We start from the raw sequence: 22,752 nt of genomic DNA on the forward strand, positions 1-22,752 counted from the left end.
TTGACCTTATTATCCTCTTGGACATGCATATGATATTTAATCCCCAATGGTTATCTGTACAAAGTGTAAACACAACTGATGCAAAAACAAAGAAAGAGCAATGAGAATCGATGACCCCCATGGACACATACGCATATTTTGGGGCATGCAATAAACTTTCTGTGAGCTATCAAAGTTTTAATCTTAAGCATTTGAAATAGACAACTTAAATTATGTGAGAATATTTCAAATGAAAAAGTAAATGAGGAATTTGCATTTGATGCGTCCTGATTAAATAGCGTTTTTTTTAATGAAAAAATAATTGAAGATACATGTAGTCTGAAAGAAACTAAATCTGATAAAAGTTCATTTCAAATACTTGTATTCATGTGAAATTCTTAGTAATAATGTGCTCTTTTAACCCTACATGTAAAACCCGGGGGAGGGGGGGGGGGCATAGAACTATGGTGGGGATAGGGTGAATGAACCCCCTCCCTCAACATATTCCACAACCATTCTGCTGTGCGAAATTTTACGACCATTCTACTCGCCGACTTTTTACTTTGAAGTCATGCACATCTTTTGAGATCAAATTTACGATGCATGGGCATGCTGTTGGAAACTTACTCAACTTTACATAAGTGCATGTCTGACCCAAAATTGCTCCAAAACATGATTTTGTGTACAAGTCAATCTTGAATTTTCTCATCTTCTTCATATGGACATGATTATTTTTACTTTCACAGGTGAAATTACTTGATTCCAGCATAATTATGCTTTAAAAAAATGTTCTGCTATAATTTTGGCAAAAAACAAGTTTGAAAAACAAAGATATACATAAGAAATTCATAAAATAAAATACATAAGAAATTCATTTTCAATCTAGGATTTTTTTTTCATTTTGATTGTTAGCAATGGTATAAAAGTATGATTTATGCAGAAATTAGCATAATTAATTAATGTAAAATGTAATGTAACCAATTTTCAAGGCGTTAATGTGATCATTGGCAGAGATCTCAAGAGAGGTCGATTCAACCCCCCCACCCCTGAAAAAAAGTGTTAAAAAAGACACAAATAAATAATGAAATTCTTACTTGTACATTACAAAAAATACCTGTTCTAGAGCAAGTCCACTGTACAAAAAAAAGTTAATGTGAATGGAATAGAGATAAATAAAACATGCATGGCACTGAAAACGTCAAAATAGGATGTAAAATAAGAAATTAATTAATCAAGTGGTAAAACAGGTGATATGCAAACAAGTCTATATCAGTATCACACACTCACTCTTTCTTCTGTAGAAATATATCATAATGCTTGATTTTTTACAGAATTCACAATTATGAGAAAACTCTTCATCGAATTGAGTATAGGTTGCCACAATGGCTTTTTACAAAAGTTTTAGGGAGAAATCAAACCATATCTCACCTGTACTTTATACACATTATGAGGGAAAAAAATCATGATACTAGTATATTACAAAAAGAAACACTGAGTGGAGAACGTCACTTTGTCACTCATTTGCATACTGACCAGGATGTCTGTTTTGTGAAAATAAGCAAAACTTCAAAATGTCAACACTTTCTCATTTTACATCAAATTTTGATGAAATGTTTAGTGTTATGCTCATTGGAATTTTCTGTATTATATCAAAGAAACTTTTTGTTGGGGTGGACTTGCCCTTCAGGAAAGTACAAGGCTTGTTTCCCTCCAGGAATTCTTGTATAGACATGGGTCCAATCGATCACTCACACAGTTGTTGTTGGGTAGCCTCAATCTCAGATCTCTTGTTGTTGAAGTTCTCACAAAACCTCTTTCTTCTTGCTATGGCTTGCGAAACATCTTTGATCACTCACAAACAGATAATTGCAACACTGATGCCTCATCACCACGTATTCCCTGAAATTATCCTGTAAATGAAGATATATTGCCAGAAGTTGCATCTTACTCTGCGTATTTATTTTTCTTTTTTTAAGATGACAAAGAGAAAACAAAATGTAACTATTCTATTGTCTTTACATTGTAAGATTTGAAAAAAAAAGACTGGTTCCCATATGGAATCCTTTAAAAATTACTTTACTGGTCTAAAGGCTAAACCTATCCGTATCCCATAAACATTTGTGTGAAAAACATACATTGAGCATAGCCGATGCAATACTTTTTTCAAATAACCAAGATCATGATGCAACCTCTCATATTTTTTTCTTTAATGTAAATTAGGGATTTTGGAAGAATCTGTCCACAATGGATGACAAAACATATAGTTCTAATTTACATTTCTGATTGTATTATCATATGCACAGTTCATTGTAAATTAAAAACAGGCAGTTGCCAAAATTTATTATCACTTTTTACATTGAGTCTTCCTTCTTACAAGAATATCACTAATACTTGCATACACTAGGCTTGTCTTGAGATGTCATTGTCATATAACTTTCTCATTAAAAAAAATACTTACACCATACAAAAGCAGAATTGTCAATACTTGCAGAAAGGTAGTCTATCACTAGGCCCTTTGTCCCTCTTCAGGCTCAGATCATCTTCAAGCATGTTGATGAGGTAGTGTGTGGTCTCTTTTAAAAAGTTTCCTCCTGTCAACGACTCCTCATTGCAGTTCTTGTTGGCATATTCCTATTGAGTTAGAGTGAGAAGCAAAAGAAAATATTTAAACATTAAAAAAATATGTATTCTTAACTACCTTTACTGCGTACTGTCAAAATTAATAGGCCTACCTTTTAAATCTGCATATATTTGGTCAAATGACTTTTTTTTGCCCACAACCTAATCAGACTGCCATTCTCATAAAGTTAAATTTAAATTGATCAACTGGATCTACAAATTTTTGACATTTAGGCATTATACTCTATGACCATGTGACACGGAATTTAGATCAATTCAGTCACTGTCAGATGTGTACATCAACCAAGATTGAAATTGATCAAAATAAGTGGTTCTTTATCATGACAACAAATTAGATAAAAAAGTTTTAGACGGTGACAAAGAAAAAATTTAGAAAATAGACAAAAGTCCACATAGAAACAACAACAAAAATGAACATACCTCTCTTACAATCCTCCTTTAATAGTCTCTCAGGACAGCCTGTGCATGTTAACTTGTAAGATGTTTTCACCCATTCAAAAATTTACTGCGGAAATAAACAAAGTACAGATAGATCTACATTAAATTAAGCTTTAAATCTAATGGACATGAAACATAATTCAACATCTCTTCAAACCTGCCAGATTTCCAACCAAAATGTAAATTCTTATTATCATTTTGGGTGATTTGTTAAAATAATCCATTCAATTAATTGTTCTACAGAACGGTGCTTCACAACATAGCTCATCGTATTGTAACCCAGGGAATTCCCGCCCTTAGCGGGCGGGAGTTCCCTGTGTTAATCGTATTGTAGCTACATCAAGAATGTAAACAAAGCGAGTCAAGCCTATTGTATTACGCAATGCGCAGCAAGGGATGGGAAGATTTTGCAAAAAAAATGGCCACCAGATCGATCTGATTATTTAGGCCCTATAAAAATATTTATTCCTTTTATGATATAAGGTGTAAAAAAGGTATAAAACTTAAATTTAGTGTATTTAACCAATTTGCAGTGATGTGGATATTGAAGGGGATTCCATCAATTGTTTACCAGCTTCGACACACACTGACATAGCCCTAGGGCCTACCCAAGGCTAACCCAGGAGCTCATGTAATTCATGTATTGACCCATACTCACGGGACAAGGGTAGATTATGGTCAAAATATCTAGCAAGATAAATTATGAAAACAGAAATTATGCACTTACCACGATTATATGGATGAAGGTCTAACGATCGGCAGTTTTCTTGACATCTGGGCACAGACTGGAACCTCAAAAAACGAAAAGTTCTCTCCTACCCCCGTTTCGATCGGCCATTTTGTAACAATTCATAACAAAAATGGCCGATCGAGACGGGGGTAGGAGAAAACTTTTCATTTTTTGAGGTTCCAGTCTGTGCCCAGATGTCAGAAAAACTGCCACTCGTTAGACCATCATCCATATAATCGTGGTAAGTGCATAATTTCTGTTTTCATAATTTATCTCGCTAGATATTTTGACCATAATCTACCCTTGTCCCGTGAGTATGGTCAATTACACGGTGAGCTCCTGGGCTCCCGCCCGCTACGCAGGCGGGAGTTCCCTGGGTTAACCCAAGGCCTAGACTAGCGTGTCTAACTTGGCTACGGCTTCATGATAAAAAAATTATAAAAAATATCAGAGTCCTCGAGGGGTGCGAGGCTAGATCTACTAGTACATTTCTCAAGTTGGATCTGAATAAGTGAATGTTGAAAAATTATTTTTGTGATCACTAGACTACTTTAATTAGACTACTAAGGTACAAATTAATTAAGAACAAAATTTTCTTGAATTTTGCACAATTGTGGTTGAAAGTCTGACTACCATGACTACTTTGGCGGCTTTGTCATGTTACCGCTCTGCAGTAAGATAATATCACAATGAATGCCTTCTCCTGAGCGAGTCGCGTCCCGCCGGTGGGACAGCTCTTCGTTATATTTTGACAGGACACAAAACTTCACGCGTGGGACTGGAAAATAACTTGCGTGCGATAATGCTTTTTCCATCCCAAGAAAACCGTTCCGCTCTTAACTTTGCATGCATGTACAGCATTAATTATAATATTTCTTTACAAACAAATACATGCAGACGTAGAAAAAAATATTCATTGTCACTATAAAATGGTAAATTACTTACGATGTTCTCACAGCTCGGCAAATACCGATATTAAGCGCTTCGCTCCTCTTCATTTCGTGCAAAGCTGATTTATCGTCGTCTATGCACTTGCTCAGCATGTACCGAAATACTGATCTGTGATTGGTCAATGTGCCTAAAAACCATGGTTTTCCTAAAACCCACGGTTTGAAACCACCTAAAACAGTTGACTCAAAATCATGCCGAAAACCCACTGTTGAAACCATGGTTTCATTTGAAACCACCTTTGTGAATCGCAAAATCAGCAAAACCCACGGTTGAAACCATGGTTTCTGCAAAAACCACCTTTGTGAATTCGGGCCTATAAGATTTGATGCACTCTGCGCAAGGCTTTAGAGGCATGTTACTTCCTATGGACATTTTTGTAAAAGCTGACTTCTGGCAGACATTGTATCTATAGTATTGTCTGTTTGATGCTTTACTCTTTTTAATGTATTGATTAGGTTAAGGAATGTAGGTTGACATCCAGCTAACAATCACACTGAGGGGTTCCACAGGGATTGGTCTTGTCACCAATGTTGAATATTCATGGCAAGTTGCCACCTTACTTGTCGACTCTGAATTACCAAAGGCGCTTGTGCGATCACATATCCTTAAATTACTATGAAATGTCCCTCTGTGCATTTGAAGTGAAAAGATGTAAGAAACAGTACGAGGAATTGATATGATTTAGTTAACTACATTGTAAATATCAATTACACATTATGATGCAACCGCTTCTGTCTGAAGTGTGCATTCTACTTGAGTATCATCCGACATTTCAAACTTACAGTAGTGTAGTGACTATTGAACCTCTTACATCCATTGATTCTCTGTGAAGATTTGATTTTTTATTTATTCTTCCATTCAATGTCTACATGTAGCACCCTCTCTTCAATAGGAAGGTTTATAAATATCTTTAAAGGTGGCCCTAAGAGATTTAACTATTAGTATTCAAGATACAAGAAAACTACTGACAAAGATAATTCTAACATTATAAGCTCATTCCATGCTAATGAAATGGTTTATATTAAAAAATATATCAGGTATCTTTTATCATGCACTAGGCAGCCCAGCAAATTAGTTTTTTTAGTAAAGTCACAAAATTTCATCGAACAAATTTTGTTTTCATTCTGTTGGTGTGTTTTTTTAAATCACATTCACCACATCAAAACTATATTAGGGCATACACATTAATCTAGCAATAAATTGGAATAGTAACATGTACATTGGGAAGGGGAATTTAGCAAAACAAATGGGCTTTTTACACTATGTTTTTTTAACCGCATACTATTCCTTACTCTGTACTCTCCCTTAACCCCGTAATCATTTTTTTTTCCTTTTTACACAGGCCAAATTTTTGCCTACTCCCGGCTAAAAAAAAATGCTTGCCTTTCGCACACAAAATCCAGTAATCCTGGACAAGTGGTAGCCATTCATGAGCACTTATCTTTGATTGGACAAGCGCTGGCTCTGTTGCCCCTAGGGCATACATCGAACATCATTCTTAGCTTGGCCGAGAATCTTTTTTGCACTTGCGACTCTTAACCCGGACAATCACTCTTAGCACTGCCATTGCTCAATTAACCCAGCTACTTAACAGGACTAAATAATCCTGTACTATAGGTGAGGTTAGCCTACTTTGAAAAAATGCTGTGTGAAAAGTGGACAAAGCTTAACCCCGTACTACTTAAGGGGCTAGATGGCAATTTAGCCCAGTATGGGGTTATGGAAAGTTTTGCTAGTGTAAAAAGCATACAAGTGTTATGCACAAGAATGCACCCACATTCATTTTGTAGAGACATAGGAAAATGTGTATGAAAGGGACACACAATGACTGTCATCAAAATCATGAGCCATGATTGGTGCATGATGTGGAGTCCAATTCAATTGCACATTCATGCATAATTTGCAAGTTTATGAATAAGATATGGAAGCTGTCAAGACGGTTCAATTATTGTGGCACATTGTCACTTTTGCTGACAACTGAATTTTTTATTAAAGGCTTCAAGCATACTACATCTGCAAGATAAGAAAATAGATTTATCGAGAAATAAATAGGATTTTGTTTTCTTTTGGTTTTTGGTAATATAAAGATATCCAATGGATCAATCAATCTCTTTTTAAAGATAAACATCTGTTCTGGGTATGAGATGTAAATAAATATAGAAGAGACTTTCTGAAGGCTTTGCAGAAAGTAAATTGAAATCTACCCCAAAATTATGTGGTGTCAGCTGTTGGAGATACTCAAATTACAAGAAATTAACTCAATTGTACTTATAGACTAAATGCACTGCACAGATGTTTTGGCCTGATCAATTTAGAAAATTTTGTCGTATCATGAAAATTAGGGTTAATCTAAGAACACTGCTTTAATAGTGGACCATTTTATGATGACACTTCCCAAACACCATGAAAAGAATGTGAAAACTAGCAGTAATTATCACCCACCTTTCAAAAAAATAATAATCATGCATTAAAAAAAAGTTGCAATGAATACACAAGCAAAATTGAGCACCTGTCAACATTGTTGAATGTTAGATCCAATTAGTTAACTCAGAATTGTTATGAGGAAAGGTTGAATTTGTATCAGATGAATGTTGTATGGGCACGGTGACATTCTATGACATTTCTCAGGTGATGTTCTTCAAAATTAAATTGATATTCCAGTCTTATTAGCCGCTCTCTCTCTCTTTCAATCTCCCCCCCCCCCCCTCTCTCTTTCTCTCTCTTTGATTTTTCTACTTTATTTTAAGCAGTAGGACTTGAATGACAGATATAGGGCCATTTTCACAAAGACCAGTGAAATGCTACTTTGCAATTACTTTATGAGAACTACCAGAGGATTCTTTCCTTTGACTGGCGGTTGTACCTTTTTTGTGACCATCAAAATGTTTTTTTTCCTATTACCAGCCTACAGTCTTTGATATCAATGAATGTGAACAGTATTGTAATAATATCCATTTGTATATGGAAATTTTTTATTGCTTTGTGTTCCAGATTACAATATTAAATTTTGAAAAAATAATGTTTGATGATGGGCCCTGCAGATGTTGAATTCTGTATTATTTCAAGGGAGAAATATACGATAATAATTACACTTGATGACTTCATGTTTATTTCGTGGAATTATAAACACCAAAAGACTTGTTAAAGGCTTATATTGGATTACATCCCATTTTCTTCTATTTTAAAAGCAATGACATACCTTTAATCATCAACTCATGTGTAACCCATGCCCTGCTTTTCCATGAGGCTATAAATCACACTGATAGGAAAATTGCTGATGCTGTGTAAGTAAGTCAGTTTATCAAAAAGTGATCATAGCACTGGCCATTTTTCGTCTGTAAATAGCTATAATGCACATTGACATATACAGTAGAGAATAAATTAAACACATATTGTGTACTTGAGTTCATGTCGGGTCACATTTTTATCAGAACCTATTGCAGTGATCTGAGGTTCTTCTGGGGCTATATTTTATAAACTTTGGAGCCATACCTCCCTTCCCCCTAGTGGTTCGTTTTCAATGACCTGATAAGCAAATATGACATACATTCATATTAATAAAAACTTACATGTCTTTCAATAAGAGTGAGTCTTCGTAGTTCAGTTTCGCTAGGACAGTCACAAACAATCTGAAAGAAATGAAGATAAAAACAAAATACTATTTTGTAAATTCAGGTGCATTATAGGCATTGGTTTTTCAGGGGGAAATTCAATTATAAGCAATATTTTTCCAATATTATCAATACGATAAAAATATAATGAAAACATAATTATTGAAATACTGTATAAAACATATGGATAAAACTTTTTTAGTATCTAATGATAAAGCAATGTTATCTTTAAGGCTTTACTATACTCCTTGTTTTCCAATAGGCTATTCTTCATGTTTAACATGAAATAATCATTTCATATCTAATGAAGACTGGAGAAAAGCTTTCAATCTGCATTATGAAAATGATCATAATCATTCATGATCCAAGACTAGAAATAATACAAAGACAAGTTTCTTCAAATTATATCCATATATAGTGCTATCGATGACTTTGATCTTGCATTCTTGCTTAGTTTTTTTTTCCATGCAAGTCTGGTTTATATATTCATCAGCACACAGAACGCACCTGGAAAAAAAAGCTACATGTAATACTATAAGTTCAATAACCAGGTACATGCATATTATCATATCAATAGGCACAGGAGTGATTTAGAAACAGTACGTAGAAATAGCTAGCAGTTGGTCAGTATTTATTGCATTAAGATGGTGCATGGTTTCAGTTTAATAGGAAAGATTGCATAACATTCAGCACAATGAATAAAAAATCATATGCATGTATAGACATACATGTAGATATACAACATAAGTGACAGAAAGTGTCTAGAAAAAAAGAAGCTAGCTCATCTAGCCACACTACAACAAAAAGTCACATCTAAAAACCATTGAAAAAAATATTTGTATTTACACACATACATATAGCTCGGTTATCTCAGTTGATAACTATTGTGCAGTCACACAACAAAAGGAAGCAACTCCCACTTTTTTTGTCAAAATTGACTTTTAAAAATAATATATGATATTTCTGTATGCTCGGAAGTGACCGTCTTAATTGTATGAGATAATGTCTTCAATGGATTACCAAGAAGATTCATGAAGAAGAATGTACTGCACTAGATCAACAACCTCATGACCACTAACCACTAAATGTATATCATCATCAATGGATTATTCAACAATCCCTGTTAAAATTGTTTCTGTCAAATGAAAGCTATAAGATGATTCATTGTGTGGTCATCTTCAATACCACATCTTTGTTTCACCATCATGTGACGGAAGCCTATAGATCTATGCTATTCAATCCATCCCCCATTTCAGACACAAAACATTTATTTAGAAACTTATTACAAAAACACTACGAAAGAACACAATGTAACACAGTTGTGAATACAAATATAATATATCCAATTTAAAATTGTCATTGTAAAAGTCATTGTAAAATGCTCCAATTTAACCCTTTCGCCACTAAGCCCTCATATATCTACGGCTGAGTCTATGGAAAATGTATGTTTTAGCAAAATTATACAGTCTCCTAGGGGTTAGCACAATGACAGTGTTTATAAATGGGAAAATTTTTCACACAGAATATGTGATCATGAAGCTTTTATGATTACACTTTGTTCTCTCCAGTATAGGAATGCATATTGCCACTGCATATTATGTTCAGACACATCTCAACCTATTCGAAAGAAAAACATTAACGAGATGCAGTCTTCCAGCACTCCTGCTGTTATGCCAAGATCCTAAGTTACATGTACATGTATATCGATTCAAGATTGTCAAGACTATGCTCAAAAGGGGATTCTTTTATTTACATGTAGTTCTAAATGATGCTTTGACTCAAGTTATGTTACCAGAAATTTCATTACAAGTGCCAGCATTCAGACACATGAATTGCTCATATAGCTAAACTTTTATATTGTTGTCTAAACACAAGCTGCTTCTCTATGCATGCTCAATGACAGATAATTGTTCAACTGACAAGAATTCATTGGTGTTTCTAAATTTCAGTGTGTCATGGGTGATGTTTAGATTGATGTCGAAATGACAGCCAGCATTTCATGTAGGTTAATGAAATCTGAATATCATGGAAATTAAGCAAATGTTTGTGAGTGAATGGAGTGTGCCATACATGGTATTTATTACTTTGTGTGTGATGACAAGTGTTTTCTTCATGTTCATTGAGTAATAGCTATATCTTTATGTCAGGTCAAATTAGATTATATATTCAAACATGATAAATCTGTTTAAAAGAATCATGAAATTCAAGATACAAAAATATGCCGCAGATGGAAATGAGCATTGACATCTCCCATAATTTGAATGACAGGCATGTCCCAATGATTCCCCAACAAAGAAAAAAAACAGATAAGTATAGGTGAATACAAAAAACAATAATAATTGAGTATATTCAAAGGTAGATAAGACTTAAAATCATCTTGTATTCAAATACTTCATCCTTTTGAAATACATTCAAATGGAAATACATGTATAATATGTATAATATAACTCTATCCTCTAATACAACTTCAAGTGAAAGCAATATGCATTTCTCCTTATTCTTTTGATCCCTTTTATAGTCATCCAGCACCAATCATATCAAATGATATTGCCTTATTTTGGGATAAATGTTCCTTTATACACCCCCCCAAAAAAAAGAAAACCATTCTACAAAAAAGAAGACTGGATGTGGAGGATTTTTTTTATCCTTCTGGCTTCTGTACAATGTGAATGATATGGATCGGTAGGCATAAAGTGTGTTCCTCAAGGGTATCTACTTGGCCCATTTATCTTTGTAGTGGAAGATGTGCTCCTATGTAAAATGGTCCTTCAGCAGCTGAACATTTTAAGGTAAGTACAATGTCAGAACTGAAGTACTTGGCAATAAGATACAAGTAAGCTATTGCAACCCTGGAAACACTCATACCCTAACCCTTTTACATGTATCCCTAAAAGAAACAATGGTTGCCAAAGCTATCTGGAATGGCATCAGGTCAGAGTCCATCTACTCAATCTTTTTCTCTCATGATTTGGACAAAATGTGCCCTTCTACTTTAATAGCCGTACCCCATTCCATTCACAACCATCTTTCCCATTAATGCTACATGATCATCTCATCAAATACAGCATCACGGCGGCGAGACATGACATCATGTAAATCATGTACAGGAATGCACTACTGCTACATGCCTCAAGCAGGCTTGTCAGGTATGGGATGCTTAATCACTTATCAGAGAATTAAAGCACCATCTGGTGGAATGATCTTCCTAATATGTGATTCTTTTGAGGATAATTAATATGTACTTGCACCAATGCAAAGTTTGCACAAAAAAGGTCATAGCGGCATATCAATACACCACATAGCTGGTCTACACTCCTAAACAACAGACCTATTCATGTCCATACAAGTGATTTTTCAAAAATGTATTTTAATCACAGATGAGAAAGGATGCTTTACAAATTTTGAAAGTCGTTGAAGCTATACAAGTCATGTCAGGAATTCATTATACACCAAGTTCACCCCAACTTTTAATGAAATAAATAGGGAAAATTGAAACTGTCACAGCTGCGAATTTCATTAAAATTGTATTCGAAATAAGAAAGAAAAATCATTTACACTACAGGTTTCACCAAAACAATAATAAGCACAACATAGGTATAGTGTGCAAATGAGAAAACCAATGACTTCATAAACTCATTATTTCTGAAGTTCACTCTACAATAAATGAAATATTATAGCTTTTCTGACTTAAGTATAAAGATGTAATTTGACTCCTCCATGAACATATGCAATTGCCATCATTGTAATACATGATTGATTAATGGTTTCTAATTAATGTTCTTTATCAGATATAGAAAATGAAATATCTGATATTGCATTCAAAAATATACAAAGGAAGTATTTGAAAATCAACTGTCTTGTGCATTACTGATTTGTGGGATCAAACAGAAATTTCAAACTTATAAAAAAAATTGTCTCTATGATCAGAGGGGCAGGGGAGCATTGACTGATTTACTTTGGAGACCCCCTCCTTTTTTAACATTGGGTTTAACATTCAGTGCCTCCTCCATCATCAGCCCAACCCATTGAATTAATTATCCTCTCATTTTCAGCCATATGTTATATTGTCCCTGAATGAGGTATTTTCTGATCTCCTTGTGGTATCCTATAAAATGCCTATGTTCCAATTTAAAAACATAGCTTGGCTCCACCTAAAACATGTGGAATCTTTACATTAATCTAATCAAGAGCTATTTCACAATCTCAAGGCATCTAATATACAAAATAAAAATATATAATTTGTCATACGGTATAAAATACAAAAGAAACATTGAGTGTGACATCATTAATTTTCTCATATGCATATATCACTTATGTCAAGCATACATACTGAAAAACCTGAAAATTATAAAATGGTATTTTTTTAATTTGATTTTTTTTCAGAGTTATGCTTGATTAATTTCTCTCATTTTTATATGAATGGACCTTTAACTTGACATGTGTTTATCTCTGGTACATAGCATATGAATCTCCAAACCTTACCAAAATGATTTCGCTATTCAAAATGATTAAAAAAAGACACAGCATTTGACAACAGGGTGTGTAGGAATGTATCAAAATAAATTCAGAATGGGCAGGATGTCTGATTTCATACTGTAGGGTAATGACACTGATCAACTGACTAACACATTGCCACTGCAGCACTCTAGGGCTTGAACGTCCATTACCAAGTGCACATATCCCATCTCATGTACCATCAATCAAGACTACTCGGTATATACTGTAGCCAAAGACCTGGACCGCTGGGCCAATTATCACTTGATTGTTTTGCGAGAAAACATTTCCCCCTGACACCATCACCTCCTCCCGATTTTCAATCAAGACTCTGCACACTCTCCTAGGCGCATTCACACCGCCTCGAAGCTAAAGAATACCTGAGCCCCATTGCATAAAAGATAAGATAAATGGTAGTTTTGCCATCCAATGGTATCCTTCATGGAATCCTTGATTTTGATTGGCTGATGAGCATTGCTACTATCAGTTACCATTGGATGGTAAAGTTACCATAATAGTAACTTTATGCAATAGGGCCCAGGTATTGATCACTGATTTGGAAATTTGCACAGGTTTACTCCAATCAGAAAATACTATGTATATTTTGCAAATGTAAAACGAAAATCCTCATAAATATATTCCTGAAAGAAAATACCTGCAGAATAGTACTCAAAATTACTACCAGAACATTTGCATAGATTCTTACAAGGTCACAGTGAGAAAGCAATTCATGAGAACTATCTTGAACCAGCGAGCAATTTGGGTGCGAGCGCCGTGGCCTTGGCTGCTAATCAGAATCAGAATTGCAACTTTGGGTCTTTTCACACGTGAATCTTGAATCATCAATGTATTGATGATTGCAATTCGTCTTTAGAATCATTGGACCTATCACACGCTAACTAGAAAACTGATTTCAATTCGAATTCCCGAGCGAAGGAGGAATGTGTCCTTGAGACTTGCCAATCAAAGCACTGCATCAATATGATGAGTGCATGAAAATTGTATTATCAACGGAAGTGCTTGAAAGGACACGTACATGCAAGCTACGCCCCCGAAAGATGTTTTGGAGGTCAAGCCTTTCACACGTAAAATTTGTACCGTAATTTGAGTGAAACTTAACTGGAATTCACTTCCAGAATAAAATCTAAATTTGTGATTGTGATAAGCATTTGTCATCCTAGTTTGGATTCACACGTGCTAAACATTCATTAGTAGCCTTATTTTTCACTGGAATCATTTAAATTACAAAACAAAATTACAGTTTGAAAAGGCAGTTTGAGAACTTAAACAGGGTCTACTACGGTATGGTATGAATGCTGAAAGTAGTTATTGGTACTTGAGGCTTAAAAAAGTTCTCTTATATTTTTATGAGTATTCTGGTGACAGAGTCGGTCTGAATACACTTTAGTCTTCATTGAATAGTTTCAATAAATGACCCTTCACTAGCCTAATCAATCACCACTATCATCACTGCAGGAGAGTGTGAGCAGTTAGAGCTGCTTGCAATCATCAATGATTATTGTTGATCTTTCTGGTTAGCTTGCACTCTATGCTAAATGTTTAGGTCATCTCAACCCATTAGGAAATAAACATTACAATGACTATACTTGACAGTGCAATGTTAAAGGGTACACATTATATGGATGCTATGAAGAAAGAAATTTGAGTCACTTGTGTCGGCGTGGCATATGCAAAATTGGAATAATGGTTCTGTTGTGCGATTTCGAATCCAGTCTTAATGCGTGTATTTTTGCCACTCTAAACTTGTTGTAGTGACTGATCAGCACCACATAATTGTACATCACATAATGCTTAAGTTTCTCTCACATTATATGAGTTAAAAGAGAATGATTCCCTGGAAATTTTTCGCCTAAAAGAGATTAAAGAGAAGCAATTATAACAACTTCCATCAAAATCAGTTAAATGAGAAAGTTGTGAAAGTTTGAAAAGTCTCAGTTCCCTTTTCAGACGATTCTTAAATTGGAATGTTCATTTCAAAGCAACAGTTTCAGTAGTCCAACTCTCCATACTGTACATAAAGCAATGTTGCATATTTTCTCTTTAATAGGTGAAGATTGTCTCTGTATATGATATATAAGACAATGCATTCAACACAAAAAAATGTTGAGTTCACAAAAAGAAGAGCAGCATCTTTAGAGATAATGGAAAAAATATGAAAATGTGTCCAATGCCTGTTCAAACCACGATTACACAGCATCAATGATATCAAAGAATTATTTTTATCTCCATTGCATTTGAACAATCTTTACCAAATGTCATTTAACGTAATCAAGAACAAAGAACAAATTTATCACCTTCAAAAGGGACATTTTTTCACCATTTCACATGACGATTTGAAAAAAAAAATTATATCTCACACAAAATAGCTCCAAGGGTTGAACTAAACATCTAAAAAAATCCTGTTTCTAGCATTGAACAAAACTATTGATTTAAAGGCAATCGTAGAAGATTCAACTCCTAAGTTTCTTAGAAACAACACATTACTGTAGTTTCATCATGGCATGTTGGTGATTCTTTACTTCAACAATTCACTAGAAATATAATACCTCAGCTTCCAGTCAAATGTTATTTGGGAGAAAACATTTTTTTTTTTTCTGGAAACCAACTAGTCAAAAAAGACTTGCAATTTAACTATCAAATTTGATCGGATCTGGCTTTAACTTCTTTTTTATGGTAAATTTACAAGTATCAAGTTTTCTTTCTGGAACCATGTAACAAAGACTTTAGTTAATATTAAAACAAGTGGTTACCTCCCTAGTCCCTTCTCTGTGGTTGTGGGCACAGATTCAATGTGGTTAATGGCAATCAGAGCTGAGAAACAAGTTAGGAAGAAAAGCCCAGACAAATTCTTGAACAACATGAAGGCTGTATTGTTTGCCTTGGGTATTATAACTCTATTCTTTTCAGGTAATTGCTAAGTGAAAATTGCACACAAAAGACTTTCACTTTTAAGAAAAACCAAATACGACTCTATAGGACGGTGATGACAACGATGATAATGAAGATGATGATGATGGTGGCAGTGGTGGTAATGATGATAATCATGAAAATTATGGTAATGATGATGCTGATGATTGTGATGATGATGGTGATGACGATAATGATGGTGGTACTGGTGATGATGATGATGATGGTGGTGGTGGTGATGGTGGTGGCGACGGAGGAGGAGAAATATGAGGAGAAATATGAGGATGATCAAAAAATGATGGTGATGATGGTGGTGGTGGTAGTGGTGGTGGTGATGGTGGAGGTGTTGGTGTTGGTGGTGGTGATGATGGTTGTAGTTGAGGAGGTGGTAATTATGATAATGCTGATGATGATGGAGATCATGAAGAATACAGTGAAGATGGTGGGGTTAATGATGATGGTGATGTAACTTCATAATTATACTAATCAATACTGTCCATATGCTTACACTTACAGAACAACATTACATGGAAGTATTAAACAATGTGCCAGAAAGTAACAAAGAAAATTAAAAAAAAAATTGGGGGGGGGGGTCGGCTTCCAATTCATAATGGAAAAAAATTGTTACAATATTAAAACAAAATAGAAATACTAAAAACACAGCATTAGTTGCTGTCATTGAAGTTTGTTTTTGTTATGAAGTTTCATGGAATGGGGCCGAAGTCTCTTAAAGTTTCTCATAAAATGACTGACCTTGTGTTGTATCTTCTTGAAACACACTATGGTTTATGCAATAGTTAAAGGCATTTCATCAGATCACATTCAAATGTTCCTCTATAAGGTATCAGCTTCATCTGCTCATATAATTAATGTCAACCCCAAGTCCAATTTAATCCATCAATAGCTTCATATAAGGAGAGAGTAATCGGTTCTCCCCTCAAGAAGCCACCTATACTAAGTAATCAATCCAAACACACTCAGCTCAAGATCATATTCAAACAACATGATATGAGATTGCCATGGATGTGACATTTGGTGCAGACTCCTGGCTTCATTACAACAGAGATATTAAGTTAGGAAGAGAGATTACATTCCAGGTTTTAAGGGGAGAGTTAATGTGTGGAAGTATGTTATCTAATGAGAATAGATAACATGATGAAGTGAATTAAATCCTGTTATATGAAGGTATCTATCGAGTCTAAAGATGAGGTTTAACAGTGATAGCAAAAGGAGGATTGGCAAGGACTTTCATTTCTATTCCTAAATATGTGAACATAATAGAACCATTAATGCCTGAAGCATTATCATTCATTTCAATGTTGGACTGAACAAGCACTTGATTAAATGCCTAGCTGAAGGGCATAAGTGCCATACATATAGCCAAGGATCAAACCCCTAACTCTCCTGCATCTAGTATTAAAAGGCACCTTAGACCACTCGACCACGACACCTCCACCAAGGCTGATTTCTAGTACATCTGCATCAGGGTACCCTTAATACTACTTTTGGGTGGACAACGACGTATCAAACCATTATCTACTTAGTGCAGTCTAACAACATCCACTGCCAACAGCCACGAACTCGCTCTACATGAGCAGGGACTTGTCCAAAGTTTTCAGCCTGTGTGTGTCATCATCTCTGGCTATGCTCAAAAGCAGCTTCAGAGTCTCATTGAAAGTTTTGAAAGTAAAGTTTGGAGTTAAGTGTCAACATTGCAAGAAAGCTAAAATAACAAAAATATTCAACATCACACAATATACCATTGTAAGCTTCCTGTTGTCGGTTATTGAGCATTCATTTTTTTGATCTTCCAGGACTTGAAGCTTTTTGGTAGAACAAAGGGCTTTTAAAATCATTTCCATATTACCTTATATTGATAAAAAGATAATATAAGAGAGCATCTAGCAAAAAAATCATTACATTTGAGATTTTTCAGTAAACTATTTTAAAAAATCACAATTATAATAAAGTTACTTTCAAAGTTATGAGCACTCATGCTGGCACTACAGCAGTGCATGCATAGGGCTTTGTACACCTATGAAACCAATGTCACATGCGATATCTCTGCAATTCATATAATTTTGTATTACATGTATTGTTAAGTTTAATTATCGTTTTATTGTATATAAATATTTGATCATGTAATATTTCATATAGTTATGTATTCTTTCAACTATGAATGAAATCAAACCAAACCAACAGACACCTCATATACAGTATAAGATCTTCACTTGGGTGGCCTGTACTATTTGCCTTATTCATTAAATATCCAAATAATGCTAATTCTCTTAGAAATTTTACTCTTTCTTCTTTGCAATATGGAGAAAAATATTGAGGGTACAGATAAATCATAATATAGTACCATGATATATAGTAGGATTGACAGCATATTCAGACAAAAAGAGTAAGACCAATCATAGTGAAACTTGATAACCAGAGCTGCCAACCTTTGGAATAGTAAATCAGAATTTAGTTCCTCTAAAATAAGTGTTTTCCATCAAATTAATATTCTCTTCATGAATCAACCTTCCTAATTTCAGATTTTTTCAAATAAAATTAATTTAGGTTTAACAAACATAATATACATTGCATTATTCGTATTAACCTCAAGTTCTGCCAATAGTGTGGAAAGGAAAATGTCAATTTGACACAATATTTGTAAGACAGATAGAATATAACATTGTGTATTTTTAGAAACAAGTTGTTGTTACTGTTGGATATAGAACTGCATAGAAAAACGTCTTCATGCATGATTCCTAGGAGGAATTAAAGAATAAGCACGGACTAAATCTTCCACTGATCTTTCTCTAAATGAATATTCCTCCACAGAAATCCTATTCAAACTACTTCCATTTTTACCACTTTCCCATGGGAACAAGATATGAATACTGAATTCAACAAACCACTTCTTGGGTGAGGGTCTCTTTCTCATTCTCTTTTGTGCTCCCTGTGTGTGTGTGTGTATATTTGTGTATATGAGCGACTCTCTCTCTATCTGCTGAATAGCGTTTCCGTAGTAAAAATGAAATAAAGAGCAAAAAACTTTTTAAATAATAGAATAATAATTTTTGCATAGTTCAAGCTTGTTGTTACATCATACAAAACAATAAAAGAATGCATTTCAGGAACGCCATTTTGAAACCTGTATATAGTTGCAAGAATGGTTTTATACAAGCAATTATCATTAGTTCTAATATGTTGAAAAGGTTTAAATCATCAAATGTTGATAGACATATGTTTTAAACGGTCATTCTGCAAGAATCATGACTGCAAAAGATATGTGACGGCAAAAGAGATTTTCAAAAACATTCATAATGATGTAAAAAAAAACCAGCAGTGATAGTCATTAAGGAAATTGAAATATATTCAAGAGGTCATATTGCAACATAATTTTTATCCTAAGTTCAAAAGGAACTTTATATCCAGCATTTGGTTAAATACTTAATAAAAAGCAAATGATCATAAATGCCTCTGTTGAAACAGATAGAGTTACAAAATGCAAAAATAATTCACAAATCAGGCTCAAGTTTCCAGGCTCGGAATTTGCTTGAATGCATCTTAATTCAATTTTATCTCTGTAGATTCCATATTTATTGATCCAAGGACATCACTGATCAAATTAATTGGATGTGATAATATATACGTGTCCAATCAACTTCAGTTAATTACTGGTATGCAGAGTCAAAAGTAGAATAATTTATCTAGTTGTATGTATATGTGTTTACACACTGACTCACATAGTTCAGTTTTGGTAGAGATGAACACAGCCTATACAATAGTTGTGTACGATCGGTCATATTTGTCTCAATTATCATGTCAATGAAGGGAGTGGTCTAATTACAATATATTATCCATACATTGTGGTAGTGATATTTTTTTCATTAAGCAAAGCTACACAATTTGAATTCAATAATACAGTCACTGTCAAAGTCATGAAGCAAAATCATAAAGAACATGGTGTCTACAGTAAATAGCTTGAACTGGATTACCATTAATTCTCATTCAAATCTCAGAACACTATTTTCTTATTCATAGTAAGACACATTAAGGCATACTACAGACAGAAAACTAAGTCGTGTTTTTCGGTCCTGAGCAAAACATAAATTCTGAAATGCCATCATGTTTTTCAGGAGGATAGGTGTGAAGGGAAGAAACGCCAGATAAAAAAAGGCAGATGCTTGGTCTTGCAATGTTTTTACATCTATGAGAAAAATGGGACTAGTAGAGAGAGAGAGATCGATAGTGACAGAGACAGAAAAATAGACAAGCAAACAGACAGACAGAACAACATGAATGATGAAGACAGAGTGTGTATGTGTGTGTGTGAGAGAGAGAGGGAGAGAGAGAGGGGAAGACAGAAAAATACAAGCAGACAGAGTTATAGAGAGACAAAAAGAAAGGCAGGAAGAGAGAGTGAGAGAGAGAGAGACAAAGAGAGCAAGTGAGAAAAAGAGTAGAGGGGTGGATAAGCTAGTACAAACATTAAACTTCCTTTTAAAAAAACATTTCTTTTTATTTTCTTTGTCTGCAACATACATGTTTCTATAATTCAAAGAGTACAATTACGTTCAGAATGTAACACCTGCAGACTGACGAATCAATCCAATAATTTATGATAAAAGTTTGACTGATTGGCTTACCCTCACAAGGACACATACATGTACTTCATGACACAATGTTGAATACATATTTCAGATATACAAACACTGAACCCAAATCACAGAAACAGTACACCCCACTGCACCATAATCATAAGCCTCTCCATGTGCTTGTAAAATATGTCTTGATTTTTTTTTTTTTATTCAAAGTTATTTGCAGATGCTATCCTGACATCTAGGGGGAAGCTATTCCAGATTTTTGAGGTTACACAAATGCTAAACTATCTAGTGTCACTTTTCTTTTTAACAATAAGGTCTGTAAAAGCAAGGAATATGACCTAAATACTACAGTAAATTATTACATCACAACAAATGTGGACGCATCGTGTTCTAGTAGTTCTGACTCATCTTTCAAACAGAGGGTCGTGGATTCGAATCCTAGCCATGGCCTGTTTTCCTTCAGCAAGAAATTTATCCACACTGTGCTGCACTCAACCCAGGTGAGGTGAATGGGTACCCGGCATGATTAATTCCTTGAATGCACCAAGCGCCTTTAGCAGCTGGAGCTACAGTCGGGGTAATATATAGTGCGCCACTGAATAGGCAACTAGATAATTCGGCGCCTCATAAGTGCTATATATTATTATTATTAAATGATTTATATATATGGCCAGTAAGTACAGGAAATAATATATCAATAGGATAAGTTCCTCGGACACACTCAACTCAGTTTGAGAGATATTGTAGAGTTGATTGAAATTACACAACTCAAATAATGGATAGTGTGAATGAAACTTGTATGAATACTGTTATCAATAACTAAGAAGTATATGTAGGATCTCATCAAAATTAAGAAAAGAGTTTTGAAAAATGAAAAAATCCATTGATTTTATTTGCAGCCCTTATAAGAAAGAGGTAAAATGTGCACCTTTTTATTATAAATAATCTCTAGGATTAAAGAAGGCATTTTTAAATTAAAGAAAAGTCCACCCTAAAAAAAAGGTTAATTTGAATAAAAAGAGAAAACTCCAAAGAGCATAACACAGAAAATTTCATCGAAATCTGATATAAAATAAGAAAGTTATGACATTTTAAAGTCTTGCTTAATTTGGTATGCAAATGGGAAGACTGATGATGTCATCCACTCACTATTTCTTTTGTATTTTATTATATGAAATATGGAATATTCTTGTTTTCTCCTCCTTGTCAAGTGAAACAATAATTAGTTCCTCCCTGAACATGTGGAATCAGCCTTGTTTAATTCTAAATGGTTCAGTCAAGTTGGTCCTTATTGCCAAATCTGTAAAAAATGAAACATTGTATAATTCAAACAATAAAAAACAAAAGAAACAGTGAGTGAGGGACATCATCAACTGTCTCATTTGCATGTCACTAAGTTGTGTATTTCACTGTTTTGTGAAAAATAAGCAAAAATTTAAAATGTCATAACTTTCTTATTTTACATCCGATTTTGATGGAATTTTCAGCATTATGCTAGTTTAACATTTCACGTTAAGTATTTCACTCACCTCACTTATTTGACAGTATGAACAAAAAGTAGTTGAAGAAGTGTTATTACTCCTGTAGTAGTTCTCTTGGCCAGCTTACTCTTAACCCTACAACATCAGCAGACCGCCAAAGACCCGTCTTAGTTTACATTTCAAGGGAAAGAGAGACCGACAAAGCAAGTAAACATCTACAGCAAACACTTTCCAAACGCTTAACACTGCTCCGTCACTAAGCAGGTATTCTGTTCCCTGATTAAACAGTGCTCCTTTCTTTCTCAACTTGTTCTCCTGATCTTACTTGATGTTCGCGGTAAAATAGGGTAAGGGGGTCGCGTGGTCACAGAAGACTGATGTGATGGATAAATGCAGCCACTCGTGGGGTTTTATCAAAGCCTTTAAAAATCCAGAATGTCATTTATTTGCAAGATGAAAGTTAATAAAGGTAGAGCCTTGCTCACTTTCCTGTCCATCTGGCGTAAGCCGATGAAGAATCCTCCGTTCCATCAACACCACAACTTACGAGTAACTCAACTCTTTGCCCCTGTTGGGTATGGAGGGGGGGTGGGGGAGTGAATTGATTGATGCAGCGTACGTCCTCTAACACACCGGAGCCCTAACAGCATGCTAGACTGGCCGCTGGCTCTTCAAATTATGATTGCTGGTAGCCAAGCGTCAGTGGGTCGGTTGGTTGGCCCAGGCTTAAAACAACAACAACCACGGCATCGTCGTCTGGCAGTGCGATAACAAGCAGGCGGGATGATAGAGTACGGGACAGGATGAGAGATGGTGAAAGAGAGAGAACTCCAAGATAGCAAGTGAAATTGGCTTGGGATTACAGCCTTTGTGTCCCACGCTGCTCCGGGACAGGCGGATAA

The 22,752-nt window shown here is 34.8% G+C and overlaps 1 protein-coding gene across 1 annotated transcript in view; it reads right to left on the minus strand.

Annotated features, from left to right (window-relative positions):
• The window catches only part of LOC121415967 (cGMP-dependent 3',5'-cyclic phosphodiesterase-like), a 107,194-nt gene extending 85,104 nt beyond the window's left edge, over window positions 1-22,090 (minus strand). The window contains exons 1-2 of the mRNA XM_041609567.1: window positions 21,899-22,090; window positions 8,308-8,367 (exon numbers count right to left, since the gene is read on the minus strand). The gene's annotated coding sequence lies outside the window, so the exon portion shown is untranslated. The remainder of the gene's footprint in view (window positions 1-8,307; window positions 8,368-21,898) is intronic.
• Between the last annotated feature and the right edge of the window lie 662 nt (window positions 22,091-22,752).

The sequence above is a fragment of the Lytechinus variegatus genome, chromosome 1 (assembly GCF_018143015.1).
Source record: "Lytechinus variegatus isolate NC3 chromosome 1, Lvar_3.0, whole genome shotgun sequence".
NCBI lineage: Eukaryota > Metazoa > Echinodermata > Echinoidea > Temnopleuroida > Toxopneustidae > Lytechinus > Lytechinus variegatus.